Here is a 17,899-nt window from a genome sequence, read left to right on the forward strand (position 1 = left end):
ACTGTTTAGTTAACTAGTAGTTTCTCTAATAGATTTTCCACATTCAATATGCAAATTAATAACTAATTTTCGAATTCCAGGCAAAGTTTCTTTTCGTTTAGAATTCATGGCTGCACAGAGCTAAAAAAACACAAAAATTCCAAAACAAACTGGAGAGAAATACTGCAGACGATTTTATAAATTATTGGCAATTGCTTTTGAGTAAAAATAAATTCCCCAAAAGATATTTTTATTGCTTACTTCAGACGATTTTTGTTGCATAGTACGTAATGTATCATCACTTAAGTGAGCCTTTTTCTGCTCCGTTCTAAACAATTGTATTTTTATTAAATTAATATTTTAATATTTTGAGAAAATGTATGTTATGTAATAATTGTTACTAAATTTAAGTATGAAACACACCCACAAAAAATTTTACATGTTTTTTAAATTTATTTTATTGCAGTTTCCTTTTGTAAACCACAAGTGTTCCATCACTTTTTTGAGACACTGTATCTGTAAATAACACTTAGGTGGTCGTGCTTTGAGATGTCCTGCGTAGTATCCGCTATGATGAAAAAAAAGGGGAACTTTTAATTTCTTACACCAGCTTCCTTTTCAAACAACTACTTAAACAAACAATTAATTCATTTTGAATTGAATAATTAGTAGTATTTGAGGGCATTTTTACAACCTCATTCATTACAGTGTCGTATTCTGCCAATAATTTAATATCAGATAAAAAATTACCCATATATGTATCTGAGGTATTTTCTCTGTGTCCGCGAAAACTATTATTATTTTTTGCTAATTTTAAAGTTATTTTGATTAGTCTCTCTAAAACTAATCGCCAAAAATTAATTTCATCTTTTACAGATTTTTCCAGCATTTGATCTATACAATTATTTGCTTCCCAATTTTTCTTAACAATACAGCTTGCGATATGATAAGAACTTCCCTCGTGATTTTTTATTCGTACAGACAATGTTTGCCAGTGCTGTAGTCCTGTTGTCCACATCGTGTCCTTGTTCGAAAATAATCAGCATGGTTCGCAATAGACTTTATTAAGTTTAGGCGAATAGTAAAGCCAAAACCTGTCTAATTTTAAACCCGATTTATTAATCTTGGTGTAGTAAAGAGAAGAAAACGATCTGCCATCTTGATTTTTGGGGAAGCTGATATCTTTTGGTCTACAAGGGCCACAACTCAAAATAAATCTGTTCATATCCTTCGTAAGATTTTGTGGATAGTGACCAAAATCGGATGGATACCTTTCGTTTTTTACATCTGGAAAGGCCGTCAGGACTTTTTCTGGACTTTCATTGTCATTTGTGAAAGTATTTGAAATATTTGTTGATAGTTCGCCTATTTCAGTGTCTTAAGTCAAAATATTTTTTGTTACATTTTTAATTTTTAAAACTATTTCTGATCTATCTGATGCTTCTTTCAAATATTCGTCAGTTGCTGATGGCTGTTCCTGTGAGTTTAAAGTTGATGTCTGGTATTCTCTCGATTAGAATTTTTAATTTGGAAATACTGATCAACAGTTTTAATTTTCTTTATTTCTTGTTCTAAAGCATCGTCTAATTCTTTCTTTTTCTTCCTTTTCTGAGCCCCACTTAAAGCTTTCTTCTCCATATTATAAGATTTTCCTAATGTTATAGTCTATAAATAAAAATCCATATAAGTAGAATAAATAATTTAATTCATCATTTAATGAATCAAGAAAAAAATTTTAATAATATCGTTCAGTAATTTATGCCCATTGAAAACAATATATTCTGTGAAAATAGAGGAGAAACACGTCGAGTGAAACAATATTAGTAACACAATAACCTTAAGTTTGGTGTAGATTTATGTTAAGATCTCAAATAATTTCTAGGGCAAGCAGGTTTAGGTCCCTCTTCGTCAGAAGTGAAGAAATCTACAAGACTGAAGAATAGTCATATATTTTCAATTGAGCCAAAATATGTGTAAATATTTATTTTTGAATGATTTGTTTTACCTTGGTAACAACTTTTATTTTATAATATTAGCTATAATTTTATAAAAGCGCCTTGCCTTCATTTCCGAAAACTCTCGAACATAGTCAGAAAGATCAATTTCTTTAGGTGTATCTTGCTGTATAGAAATTAGAGCAAGATTTGTCAGCCTAGTCTCCGTCATAGAAATCTTAAACAAGTTTGTATGTATTTTAATTTTGAAAAAGATCTCTCTCCACTTAAAACTGTTATAGGAAAGGACAGCAAAATTCGAAGTTCCACTACAGTATATTTGGAAAACATTCAAGATTTTATACATATTCTAACTGTCAAGGGTCTCCGCTCCAGGAACGATGTATTTTGACAGATCTTCCAGTTCATCACAAAGTTCCGAAGCGTTCAGATTACTCGAACGTTTATTTGTGAGTTTCAATTTCTAGTCTTTGCGTCTATTCAAAAGTTCTCTGAAAGATGTTTGAGGGTTCCTACGTCGTACAGAAAACTGTACCGTAGTTATATTTCGTATTCCCGAGAAGTTCAAATCTTTCTTCTACAGAACGAATAGCAATGTTTAACGTGTAGAAATACAGTTCTACTTTAAATTCCTCTTCCAACACTTTGTATGTTTTCACATGAAGCCTCGTACCCAAACAATCTACGTCGCGTTAGGGTATGATGGACTGGCTAAAGGAAGGGTAGATTTCTAACGTTTCTGCCATTTGCTTTTCCTCTAAGATGGAATATATTAAATTATTATTTAAATTATTAAATTATTATTATCACTTCTACAACTTTCTAAATATGTTTTCTCCTTCTGCAGAGCTCCGACAGCTGACTGCAGATTCGTCTTTATACTTTGCAGAATTTACTCGCTTGGTTTACATGAATGAGTATATCATGCCAAATAGCAATTGAGACGAGAAATTTTAAATTTTAAATTTTGCCTGCCAAGGATGACGCCGAATGCCATAAGAAACTAGAGTAAATATTTTTAGCAAGCTATAATAGTACAGAATAAATTTCCACCACAAATAAAAAAAAAATTAAATTGTAAACAATGATTTGTATTAATTTTTATTTACATTTTGTTTGAACCTTTAAAAAACATTGCAAAAGTTGTAAAAAAACTAGCTCTTTCTGTAGCGTTATTTTATTGGCAATAAAACACTGAATAAGTTGAAAATAAAAAAATAAGAGCAATTAACTTAAAAAATTTCCACTTAATTAGCCAGACAAAATATTCTGCTTCTGTGCTGTGATTCGGGGGAGGGAGCGCCATATAAGTTATCCATGAAATAAATAAAATATGAAAAGGAAATGAATAATCAAGCCAGAAACGAGACAAGGGTAAAGCCAGTAAGAAACTTACTGTAAGTAAACGGCTAGATGGGCATAATTAGTTCATACGAAATTTACAAAAAAATCTGAAAGCTTTCAGGCTTTACGTTACGCCCAAAGGGACATTTTTTTAAAGTTTCGTGTGCTACTTTTATTTATTAAATATCATGTTCTTCCCGCTTAAACTATTAAATTAAATTCAACAGCAATATCGCATGAGCATATCTTTAGAATTTCCGATACACACTCTCGCGCACTAGCGATAATTTTTTTTTCGTACAAATAAATATCCATATAAGTATGAATCAAGAAAATTTTTTAATAATATCGTTCAGTAATTTATGCCCATTGAAAACAATATATTCTGTGAAAATAGAAGAGAAACACGCCCAGTGAAACAAAATTAGTAACACAATAACCTTAAGTTTGGTGTAGATTTATGTTAAGATCTCAAATAATTTCTAGGGCAAGCAGGTTTAGGTCCCTCTTCGTCAGAAGTGAAGAAATCTACAAGACTGAAGAATAGTCATATATTTTCAATTGAGCCAAAATATGTGTAAATATTTATTTTTGAATGATTTGTTTTACCTGGGTAACAACTTTTATTTTATTGTTGCTCGCTTTGAAATCGTTGAGTTTCTTAATCAAAAACACGTTAAAGAGTTATAAAATAGAAAATCGATAATAAAACAAATTTCAAATTCCAAATTCTTGCTTCCAGATGCCCATTATTTGGTGGAAGATTACATGATTCAAAATTGGATGGCTCTAGGTACCGTTGCTTTACCCCAATGCGAGAAATATAGATTTTGCAGATTTTTCATTATTTAATTTCTTGAAATGTAACACAGGGCTGTAATATTTGGTGACAACAATTTGAAAAGTGAAACGATATTTATAGTAAACCAACGCAAAATGCGAAAACGAAATTAATAGCCTTTTTGGGCTAAAAATTTAGAACTTTTAGTGTGAAAAATCTAGCGCAAATGCAGCTAAGATTGATCAAATTTAACTTTTTTTAATTTATTGATTATACCATCGAGAGAGAGTAATATGCTTGTGCAAAAGATTATTGCAACCAGTATAAATATTTAAAGAATAAAAATTAAACAAATAAATTAATTTTTTAGTCCAAAAAATGTTCAATTTGGTCTTTCGGACTATTATTTTCGTTTTGGCATTTTGCGTTGGCTCACTATAAATGTCCGATTCACTTTTCAAATTGTTGCCAACCAATATTATCGCCCTGTGTTATATTCAATGAAATTAAATAAGGAAGGATCTGCACAAACGTATCTATATTCCTTGCATTGGGATAAAACAACGGTACCTAGAGCTATTCAATTTTGAATAGCGTTCGTTTTCACTTGAATATGGGCATCTGGAAGTCCAAATTTGGAATTTGTTTTATTGTCTATTTCATATTGTGTAAACCTTTAACGAATTCTTGATTAACAAACTCACCGATTTAAAAGTGAGCAGTGACAACACTCTACGAGGAAAAAAAATCGCGCGGAACTGTGTGATATGATTTTAAAATTATTTTGCGACATTGCTATTAAACTGAATTTTATGGTTTTAGTGTAAAAAACATGATATTTAATAAATAAAGGTAACACACAAAACGTTAAGAAAACGCCCCTTTAAAAACGTAATTTAAAATCTGAAACCTTTCAGATTTTTTTCTGAATTAATGCTATATTAATTTTTTAACTCATTTTATTTTTTTAATGTTTTTATTATATTAATTTCCTGAACTAAAATCTGGAAGGATTAATGTAAAAATTCATTACAGTAAGTTTCTGATTAACTAGCTTGTGTAATGTATGTAGTTTCTGTGTGATTAATCTTTGCCGGGATAATCCGAAAAAGCATACATGTCTTTAGAGGTTAAAATTATGCACATTGATATTTTTTAAACCTGGGCTTAATTTAGGAACTAAAGATGTCAGAGTCCTACTGTAAGCCATCAAGAACAGTGAATGAAAAATGATTATAAATTAAATAAATAAAACAACGAATGATTAAAATCAAATAAAATGTAAAATTAAACGGCATGTTTTACTTTTAAAACTAATGATATATAAAGAAATAATAAGCAAATCGTAAAACTTATATGAATATTGAAACAAATGAAAAGTAAGAAAATTAGTAAGATAGGACACGGAAGACAAAAGAAAGGAAGATATTGAATACACACATATACATGCAAATACACACATTTACATAATATATACACATATACAAGCAAAAACATATCTCGGGCAAGTTGGCACAATCTAATTCCTAATAATTCTCTAATTTAAAATGAACCGAATAGAGCATTAATTATAAATTGACTTACAGTTTTCGATTTAAAAGAAGCCAAAAAATCATGTCGTATTTAAGAAAGTATTTTAGGAAGAAGCTCTATAAATAGAAAAGAAATAATGCATAATTTTAATGTTAATAATACAATAAACTTTGATCTTAATTTTTGTACTTTAACCGAATAAAATCGAATTACCTTAATTTTTTTTTCTAATGTAATTAACGAAAACTTGTGAAAATATTTCATTCAAATTAAACCATTCTGAGAAAACTGTCCTGTGAAAAGTATAGCATTTAATTCCATTCAGAATGAAATGTTGTTTAAAAATATGTTGTTTTCACATACTTAGGACTCTGAAGTGTTGTAGAAAAAGAAAATATATACATTTATATGTATGTTTGCGACGTAATTACAAAATATTTACACCCGAACGCGTCAAATCCCATAGAACTCAATGGTAAATGACCCAATGTTTTGGTCACCACGTAGGGATCGCCGGTGCTTCAGAGCAGGGTACGGAGAAACTTGTTTAGGGCGACTCCTTCTTACTTCCTACCTCCATGGTTTGATCACAGAAAGTATTTTATTTCCCGCTTCTCCCACCCAAAGAAAAAAGCCATGGAGGTAGGAAGTGCAAGTAAGATGGAGTTGCCCTAAACAAGTTTCTCCCGTATCCTGCCAACAGGTGTTGACCCTGCTCTGAAGCACCGGCGATCCCTACGTGGTGACCAAAACATTGGGTCATTTACCATTGAGTTCAATGGCATTTGACGCGTTCGGATGTAAATATTTTGTAATTACGTCGTAAATATACATATAAATGTATATATTTTCTTTTTCTACAACACTTGAGAGTCCCAAGTATATGAAAACAACATATTTTTAAACAAAATTTCATTCTGAACGGAATTAAATGCTATACTTTTCACAGGACAGTTTTCTCAGAATAGTTTAATTTGAATGAAATATTTTCACAAGTTTTCGTTAATTACATTAGAAAAAAAAAATTAAGGTAATTCGATTTGATTCGGTTAAGGTACAAAAATTAAGATCTAAGTTTGTTGTATTATTAATATTAAAATGATGCATTATTTCTTTTCTATTTATAGAGCTTCTTCCTAAAATACTTTCTTAAATATGACATGATTTTCTGGCTTCTGAGGCATCTTTTAAATTGAAAAATGTAAGTCAATTTATAATTAATGCTCTATTCGGTTCATTTTAAATTAGAGAATTATTAGGAATTAGCGAAATACTTTAAATAGTACTTGATTTTATCTGAACATTTCTGAAAGGGAATAAAATAAGTTTTTTTTTTTTTTTTTTTTTTTTTTAAGTATTATTTAAAATTTGTAACTGTGTTATTATAAAATGTAAGGGGAATAATTCTTTTAATTATACTTATCAGATTTTTTTTTACCCTTCATTTCAACAATACATATTCCGAAACTCTTTATTACTTTCTTAAGTGCGCATCTCATAGCATTTGCTTTACAATACCTTTTAACAGATTGCTTTCCAATACGAACAATTCTTGCTTAAATAGTTTTATAACGTATTTGTCAACAGGATTTCAATTTATGTTTACAATTCAATATTAAGGTTATTATATATTTAGATAACATTTATAATCATTATAAATTAGATACATTTAATAATTAGATTTCTTCACAGTTGTTTATAAGTGAATAACTTCTTCATTTCAAATACATTTATAAATAATTTAATGAATATTTATGTATTTTGTCAAAGGCAGATACATGGTTTTTGCAATAATATGCAACAATAATATATGGATGTGAAAAAAAATTGTTTTATTTAAAACATGGAAAATAAAATAAAAGTAGCGAATACTCTATCAAGGGTATCGAAAGACGTATACAATTTTAAATGTACCGTAAGGTATTTTTCATTCTTTAAGCATAACATTTTTCTTAAAATATATATTTTTGTAGTTCAACAGCTTAGAATTTTATAAAACAAATTCATAATCAAAATCGCTGTTGTTAGTTATCGAAAAATAACCAAGATGTGATTTTGGCGTAAATGTCAATAAACTATACAAATTGCTATTATCCATCACACTATGAATGTTTCTTTCATGCGAAAGTGTCCCTTTTTCGATTTCTATGGAACTGTCGTGTGTCGAATTACTACCAGAATTCTGTCAAGCGAGCTTCTGAATGTAAACAAAGAACACCCCATCTGGTGACCCAAGCTTCAAAGTAGTGCTTCACTTCTAGTGTCGATTGGCCCCTTCTTCCTTTCCTAGCTCCATGGAACAAACTTCCAGTTAGGGATGGATGAAATTTAGTTTCAAGGCCGGCAATCATTGGTATTTAACAGAAGAGAAACATTTGCTTCCCGTAAATTCTTGCCTTCCGGGTGACATGGGTCGGTTTCCGGAACGGGTGAAGCAAACGCGGGGGAGAACATCAGGGCTAAAGGGCTGGCTCATCAGCTCCTCGCCGCTGAAACCGGAAGAAGAGAGTCATGACGTAGATGGGTTCGCTTGCTGCTTTGAGAGTGCCTTATACCACCTTCGGTTTCATGAGTATTTGCTTGAAAATCAAAAGTTTTTGAACAACTGTTCGGTAAATAATATGAGGAAGAGATTTTATCTAATGAAATTACAATGTGTATGGATATATAGCTGACCTAGTAATGTAACTATGGTCGATTTAATTAAACTATAGTACGCGTAAAATATAAGCCTTAAACTAATATTTAAAGTCGAATATATATTAAATATAGTTAATTTTTTTCTACAATATTTTTTGAAATGTATGTAAATAGTAACTTATCGATAAAAAACATTGACAAATTTCTATATTTATGAATAATTCTTTTTGAGTTAAAATATCACAAGTTGGGTTATAGAAATATCAAATAAAATTATGCAAACGTATTTTCAGAATACGTCCTTACAAACTCATCTGATTAAAAGCTAATGAATGCTAACAACAAATTTCATAATATATCAAATCCAAACAAATTTCACTTCATTTAATTTTGTCTTTCAGCTAGCACTGGAAATGAGGTAATTAGGTTTTTGTAAGTCTTGACAATGACTATTATGAAAGCATTATTATTGATCATCAGGATTACTATGCAGTGTCCATTACTCATAAATTAATAAAAATATTTTAAATTGACATTTATATACTTTCTTATGAATAGTGTAGTCTTATATTTTAAAAGCATGTATTCTAATGCTAATTTATCTCTATGCAGAATTTCATGATTTGTTTTGTATAGTTTCATAAATAACCAAAAAATGCATAAAATAAATCACATAACACATATATACAATCTGAAAAGTGAAACGGTCATCTAAAGTGATTCGACGCAATAAAGTGATTCAAAGCAAAAATTCCGAAACGAGACTAATAGCTCTTTTGGGCTAATAAATTTAGATTAAAAAAAAAGTCTAATATGTATTAAAAAAAAGAGCAAATAAGATAACATGCAAAATGATAATCCCAGATTGTGGATAACATCAAGTGATTAGAAGTCTTGTGGAAATCAAACTAAAATGATAGCTTGTGCAGCCTGATTTGAAAAGCGACCAGAGCCTGTTTTTTGCAGATGCAAGAATTTTTCTTTTTACTTTTTGCTTTTCCACAAGCAAAAAGATTCTAATCTTTCGATTTTATTCTTATTCTGGGATTATTAATTTTAATATGAGTTTATTTGCTGTTAGACATCTTTTTGTTTATATTTATTTACTCTATTTTTAATTATTTAATTGTACTTATGTACTTATTTATCACTTTTATATTAATGCTCTGCCCTCTTATTTCTCTTCTCAAGAGATATTAACCACTCTTTGCTGTAGTCGTAATAAAGAAGACTTAGACGCTCCAGAAGGATTAAAAGAAATTTTTTTTTATTATTATGGATACAAGAAGTAGTCATTTTAGTTCCCTCCCTACAAGTTTTCCAACTATTTTTTTTTTTTTTTTTTTTCTGATATAATAACCAAAGAAAAATAAATTAAGATTTATTCTTTCCAAAAATAAGTTAAACTATTGACCAAAAAATGAAAACATCTCGTTTATTTTTGTGAGCCCACCAGCAACTGAGCGCTGAAACTCGCTGAAAACTGGTAGTTTGGTCTGGGATTCGAATCCCTGCGGAGAGGCTGGCTGCATGGGCGCTTTCGTTGTTTTCCGATTTGTAACATGTATACGAGCCAGTTTCCCTTACAAAGGCCTCTACGAAGGCATCCCTCCTCTTATGCAGATAGTCCTCGAATGCTTTGCCGTATACATCTAAACAAAACCGATATACTTTGGGGAATGAACAAAAAGAAGAATAAAAAAAAAACTGATGTGAACACAAGACGACTTATTTACATCATACATATTTTTTCTGCGTTTCATTTAAACTTATTTTCTCGAATTATTCTAATTAACCGATCCCTCGTGCCAGTTGAAAATGAGACGAAAAATAGCACTTAATATCCCGGGAAATTTTTGTCGTGCAGATGTCAAGCTTCTTGTAACTTCTTTTTTTTTTTTTTTTTCATAACGAGTACAGAACTAGCCTAAATAGGCATGGGAACCTGAAGAACACATTGAAAGATAGATTTCAATATTTATCCAAATAATTTTTTTTTCTTTTAATTTGACATTGTCAAAACATGCATATTTTCATCATTTATAATACTTTCATAATTGGATATACATGACTACCACCAAAGATTGAGAAAATAAAATAAAAGCCGTGTAAAAACATTTAAGCTGGTAAGGGGCAATATATATATATATATATATATATTTGGTACTGCCGATTGCAATAAAAAAGAGAAGTGCACAACTAAATGTTATAGCTGCCCAACATACAAAATTTCATTGTTATAGGACTAATCGTTTTTGAGTTATGCGAGATACATACATACGTATGTACGTACCATACAGATGTCAGGAAAAAAATCTATTTTGAATCTATTTTACTGTTTAACTACCCATTTAAGAAAAAATGACTTCTTTATTCTGTCCGTACGCACAGTTGGAAAAGGATTTTGAAAATGGATTTGGGAACGGGCAAAATGGATATTTCAGATGAAATATGAACCCCAAAAATTTTCGCGCTTATAAACTTCCTTTACTTCTCACAGTAATAAAATAAAACAAAAGCGAATACAATCACTTCAACTAAAAAACAGCCAAATAACATGAAAAAGTGGTACGTTTTCAAAGTGAATTCATTTCTCTACATTCAAAAAGTTAAAAAAAAAAAGTTCTTCAAGGAATCAAAATTAAAACAGAAAATATTTTATTTATACTAAGTTAATCATGAAGGGGTAAGGGAATTATTTCTATGCGAAATTCTTATTACTTCAGAAAGAGTTCAGAGTATACAGTGTATGTACTCAAAAAAAAAAAAAAAAAAAAAAAAAGGCCACGTTCGGATTTGAAAGGATAGCATTTAAAACCTTCAGTCTTGTTTGTCAGTTAATGGGAAGGTGTGTGAATTGTTGTGCATCTCACGAAATCTGTGTTAAGGGGGATTATTCCCTCGGAAAAAGCGATCCCCCGTCGTTTGCTTTTCAGGTACAATCTGTGGAGTGAGTCTGGTCAATTAAGCCATCAATCACTTCTTTTCCTTTTCGACTGGTACTGAGGGGTAGGAAAAATAAGAAGCGTCGAATCTCTCTCGGGGGTCACGGTTCATGCCAAATTTCACCTCGACGATAGTCTGCCGTCGCTGACGGTTAAATAAACATTTCAAACTGACGATACTCTATCGGGGCAAACGGTGAAGTGGTTAATCTCGATACGGCATTTTGAGTTGAATAACTGTAAACGGCGTATGCGTTTCAAATTGTTGCCACCAAACATTATCACACTGTATTATATTTAAAGAAATTAAATAATGAAGAATCTGCATCAATGTATACACGTTTCTCGAACTGTGAAAAAACTGTACATAGAGCCACCAAATTTTGAATAACATAATTCTCCACCTGAAATCATGGCCACCTGGAAGCTCGAATTTAGAATATCATATTTGTTTTATTATCTATTTCATATTTTGTAAAAAGTTTAATGAATTTTTAAATAACAAGCTCAACGATCACAAAGCAAGCAGTGGCAACACTGTACGGAAAAAACCATTTTTATCTCCAGCGCGCGAAATTGTCTGTCGGAAATTTTAAAGAAAAATGTTTTTAAATATTTTGAGATTTTGCTGTTGAATCGAATTTTATGTGTAGGAGGCGCCCAGAAAGGGATGTTTGATAAATAAAGTAAACATCAATACGTTAATAATAAAAAGGCCAAAAAAATAGCTCAGTAAGAAAACTGATTAAGTAAGAAACATTGATATGATAAACTGATTAAATACTGGACCCCCACCTTTGCACTTAAACCATAAAATTCAATTCAACAGAAATATCGCAAAAGGATTTTAAAAATGAGCATCTCTTTAGAATTTCCGATTCAGATTCTCGCGCGCTGGAGACAATTTTTTTTTTGGGGGGGGATACAATGTTGCCACTGCTCGCATGGAAATCGTCGAGTTTGTTAATCAAAAATTCATTAAAGTGTTACAAAATATGAAATCGATAATAAACAAATTCCAAATGAGGGCTTACAGATGCCCATATTCGGTGGAGGATTACGTTATTCAAAATGTGATGTCTCTATGTACTGTCATTTTATCACAATGTGAGAAACATACATATATTTATGCAAATTCTTCATTATTTAATTTCTTTAAATATAATGCAGGGCTCTAACATTTGCTGGCAATAATTTGAAAAGTGGTACCGCGTTTATAGTGATTCAACGCAGAATGCCAAAACGAAATTAATAGTCCTTTGGGCTTAAAATAATAATAATAATAAAAATAAAAACAGAAAAACGTATGCTTGCTATGCTGTCATTCTTTCGTCTACTAAAGGTTTCTTTACGGAAATTGTTGAAATATCACTCTATGTACAGTTGTTTGTTTGTTTCGTATTATGGTACGCATTACCGCAGGTAGCAACGGCACAGGGCTCCATTTTTTTAAAATAATTTCCCATTACAAACACTAATTCATTTTAAAAATATCCTCAGCTATAATTTTCAAGTCAAATAAACCTCTTTCAAAGAAATAAGAAGTAAAGATTTAAGCTTTCGCACTGTGAAGCTCTGGTCAGTAGACGAGGCGACGAACCCAGTGACGTCACATTGCTCCCCAACTGGGTTCGTGTCGGCATCGTTCCCCCTCAAACGGATGACCTAGCCCTTCTTTTTCTTTAGCTTTGACCACAGCGTAGCTTTTCTAAGATATAAATAGATTCCGTTAATATATGTTCCCCTATATTATATGTATTTTTCATATTTTGTCATTAATAAATTATGTTTAAGATAAAAATGATACGGCTGAATTAATAAGCAATGTAAAAACTGGAAATCTGAGGTAATTAATTTCTGAGACAGAAATAGTTGTTTTAAGACGTAAATAATAAAGATAACAATAATCAAAAATATTAATGCTCCTAAAATATATCGTGATTTTTGCTTTCCTAATTTTTGCTTTTTGATCCACCTGAGGTTAAAAAAAAACTATTTTCATTAAATGATGTTTTTCGCATTTCTCCAAGAAGTGCGCAAAACTTGTTTCATACAACTTTATTTTTAGTAATTATGAAGAAACTTTATACTTGTTTCCTAAACAAGTATTTATTTATACTAATTTTAGAATCTATGCGACAGAGTACTCATCTTCAAATATACGTTAGTGTCAATAAGTTTAATTACAAATTATTAAACATTTCTGGGAACTTGAAACTTGGAATGCTTAATTTTAAAATTTCCATTTCACATATTACACAATCATCTTCAAAGCTCTTTGGATACAGGTACATAAAGTTTGTTTATGATTTCATCCTAAACATGTGGAAGAATTTCCTAAAATTATTCGAATATCCATAATTTTTACTGTTAAATATTTAATAATTATACATTAACTGAAATACATTTATAGTACAGAGGAAATGCTAAAAGATATTGCAGGTCATGTATTATGTGTCATTGGAATATGACAATAATAATAGTAGAATTTGACTGAAAAAAAGAAACAGATGTTTCAGCTTTTTAGAATGGAAAGTGGACATCTTTACAGTAAAATCTTAGATGAATGTTTTACTGTGACTCAACTTGGGAAGACACTGGAAATTTATGGTGGAGGCGGGGTCCCTTTCTTTGCTAAACAGCTGCGTTGAAGTGTGAAATGCTATCTTCAGTGGTGTGCGGAAAAAATGTCACCCGGAAAAAAAGGAAACGGAAAGAATGTCCCCGGAAAATAAGGAACGAAAAAATGCCACTCAGAAAATAAGGAACGGAAAAAAAGGAACTCTAAAATCTCGCCAAATAATGTCGCCGATTTGAGTTGTGAAACCTGCCAGATTCTAATTTAACAGGCAGTGTTATAGCGGGCTCTCTTGAGGGAGGTTTTAAGGGTAAGACGTTGAGGTGGCTGCAGCTGAGCAAAGTCATGTCGATAGCAGGGTTTTCCAACTTGCCTGCGGGAAAATCGTATGTTCTCCCAGGGCTAAAGAAAGAGAAGGGCTGGGTCATCCCTTTGAGAAGAATGATGCCGACACGAGCCCCTCTTGGGGAGCATACCGGATGTTATGGGACGTCACTGGCTTCGTCCCGTAGTCGACTGACCAGAGCATTAAAGTGCGAAAGATTGAATCTTTAGTTTTTGGATTCTCTTTCTTTAGCCCTGTTAGTTTCAGAGAAAGAGGGTTTTTTTTTTTTTTTTTTTTTTTTTTTTTTTTTTTATTATTATTTTAAACTTGAAAGAACTGATGGTACTTTTAAAGGGATTTTGTATTTAGAAAGTTCTTGTAATGAGAAATCATTGAAAAAATAGTATCGTCTGCCTTTGCTACCTGTAGCAATACGTATCATAATACGAAAGAAACTAGCGTGGTATTTCATACATTTCCGTACAAAAATACAGTTAACGAAAGAATGGTTGCATAGGTATCGAAGAGCGGATATTGTAAACAAAAAGAGTGCTCGAATATGCAGCAGTCACTTCCCTGAATCTGATTATGAGGATGATATGAAAAATAGGTTGCTAGGATTACCGACAAAAAAGATACTGAAGTCAACTGCTATTCCAACTGCTTATATTCCTGACTTGGTTATTTATCAGAATACACCAATTATGAAATCTATTATTAGCATTAACTAATTTTTAATTAGATAGATGTGTAATGTCTTTAGCATGTACTCTCAAAATGTATTTGCATATTTTTATTTAATATTTCTATAATGCAAATTACTTTGCGACTAACTTATATTTTAACGCAAAAAGAATTCTTCGTAAATGTAGAAATTTACGTATGTTATCGGTGGGTTACTATTTACATATATTTAAAAAGATGATTATGAAAAAAATTACTACATTTAGGGTACACTCGACCTAAAAAATTAGTTACAGTGTCTCACAAAAGTGATGGGACACTTGTGCTTTACAAAAGGAAACTGCAATAAAATAAATTTAAAAAACATGTAAAATTTTTTGTGTGTTTCATACTTAAATTTAGTAACAATTATTACATAACATACATTTTCTCAAAACATTAAAATATTAATTTAATAAAAGTACAATTGTTTAGAACGGAGCAGAAAATGGTCTACTTAAGTGATGGGACACTATGTACTATGCAACAAAAATCGTCTGAAGTAAGCAATAAAAATATCTTTTGAGGTATTTATTTTTACTCAAAAGCAATTGCCAATAATTTATAAAATCGTCTGCAGTATTTCTCTCCAGTTTGTTTTGGAATTTTTGTGTTTTTCAGCTCTGTGCAGCCATGAATGCTATACGAAAAGAAACTTTGCGTGGAATTCGAAAATTAGTTATTATTTTCATATTGAACGTGGAAAATCTATTAGAGAAACTACTGAAACAGTTAACTTCATTCAACAGTTTTCAATATCATTAAACGATATAAAAAGAATCATATGATTCAGGATAAAAGAAGACCTGGCTGACCATCAAAACTATCCAATGGAATAAAGCGAATTATCATTCGAAATATTAAAAAAAAAAATCCAAGAATGAGTGCTCCTAAAGTTGCTGCTGATTTACAAGCATTATATGGAGTAATTGTTAATTCTGAGACTATTAGAAGAGTAATTCCATCTACTGGATATCACGGTAGAGCAGCCAGGAAAAAATTCTTCGTAAGTGAAAAGAATAGAAAACTCAGACTGGCTTTCGCAAAATCCAACATAAATAAGAATTCTGATTACTGGAATGAAGTTATGTTTGCTGATGAGAGTAAATATAATATATTTGGTTCTGACGGTAGAATCTTGGTCTGCAGAAAACCCAGGGAACAATTTCGCAAACAGAACTTGGTGCCAACAGTAAAGCATGGTGGAAGGGGAGTAATGGTATGGGGGTGTATGTCGTCCGCTGGAGTTGGTATTCTTGTTTTTATTGACAGTATAATGGATCAGTACAAGTATATTGACATTTTAAATCAAAATTTGAAATCTTCAGCACGAAAATTGAACCTTCATAACGGTTTTAAATTCTACCAGGACAATGACCCCAAGCACAGTGCTTTGAACGTTAGACTCTGGCTGCTGTATAACTGTCCTGAAATAATAAAAATACCCCCACAATCTCCACAATTAAATCCCATAGAGAATATTTGGCAAGAATTGGAATCAAGAATTCGCAAACACACCATTTCTTCAAAACAACAATTAAAATCGGTGCTTCAAGAAGAATGGGGTAAAATCACTCCAGAAATCACAAAAAAAATTACTCGAATCCATCCCAAGTTTTAAAAGTAAAAGGAAATCCAACAAAATATTAAAACCTTTTAAAAAGTAAAATTTTTGGATAAATATTTGATGGAAAAGTAAGTGTCCCATCACTTAAGTGAGCCATTTTCTGCTCCCTTCTAAATATTGTATTTTTATTAAATTAATATTTTGAGAAAATGTATGCTATGTAATAATTGTTACTAAATTTAAGTATGAAACACACCCACAAAAAATTGTACATGTTTTTAAATTTATTTTATTGCAGTTTCCTATTGTAAAGCACAAGTGTCCCATCACTTTTGTGAGACAATGTATGTGTTAATTAAAAAAAAATAGTTATGTTTATGCATGTTTTGCTTACGTTTTACGCATATTATAGTTTAATTTGGTATGACGTAAATACATTTCTAGTTCATATATAAATGCATGTATATCGCAATTTCATGAGCTAAAAATCTCGGCTCCTATTGGTTATTAAACTATTTTTCAAAGCGTTTTGATTCTCAAGCAAATGCTTAAGAAACTGAACACCAGGACTGACCAAGCGAACCCAACTACGTCATCAGTCTCTTCTTTCGGTTTCAGCCGCGAGAAGCTGATGAACTAGCCCTTTAGCCCTGGGTAGGACCAAAGAATCTCTAAGGGGAAGAATGAAAGCTTCCATAGATGCAATGTAAACCTGTTTCGCCTCTGCGCCGCTGTACCGAAGAGCCACGGCTATGCAGTGAAACACCAGCGCAGTGTGAAATTTAAACAGCGCAGTTCGAGGAGATAGTAAATTTTTTACTTTGAAATAACTCAAAATGTTTTATTTTCATACATTTCTGGAGTTTTATGAGCAAAAGGATGTTAGTTGGAATTTTAGGGCGAATTATAGAAATCCTGTCCAATTTTTACTTTCAATTTAAACAGCAAGCCGTACGAAGACAAAATTTAAATGAAATAAATTTCTTAATTCTTTTCTTCTGTAAACTTAAAAAGGGGGGGAAACACATGCCGTACAAAACGTAACAAACTTTTATGGATCCATAGTTAAAATTTTACAGTGAAATTTTAAAAGCAAAATTTGCAATAACTAACTGAAACAGAAAAAAATATTTAAAGACAATTAAAGGCACCCCTAAATAAATTGAAAACACTGAAATACATTATAATTATCCGACAACAACTTTAAAAACAAACTACCATGAAAACGTTTAGACAATTATTTGGAATGACCATTGTGAAAACCAAGAGCAAAGTTTTCACCCAATAGCCAAAACCATTTCATTTACAGCATTACATTTAAAAAGTTTTTAAAAGAATTTCACATAGCTAAAACCAAGTACCTCTGACTACAACAACAAAGAACGTTTTCGCACAACGTGGTAAAAGATTGCTAACATGGCCGACGGCATGCTGCATTCTTTGATGCTGCTTTGTTGCCTCGTGATGTTATTTCGCACATGCGCAGTGAGTTACGGAGGGTGGATAGCTTTGGAATGGTTTGCCCGTAA

The sequence above is a fragment of the Stegodyphus dumicola genome, chromosome 2, assembly GCF_044657685.1.
Source record: "Stegodyphus dumicola isolate Sdum_Otavi_A_Nest chromosome 2, ASM4465768v1".
In the NCBI taxonomy this organism is placed as follows: domain Eukaryota; kingdom Metazoa; phylum Arthropoda; class Arachnida; order Araneae; family Eresidae; genus Stegodyphus; species Stegodyphus dumicola.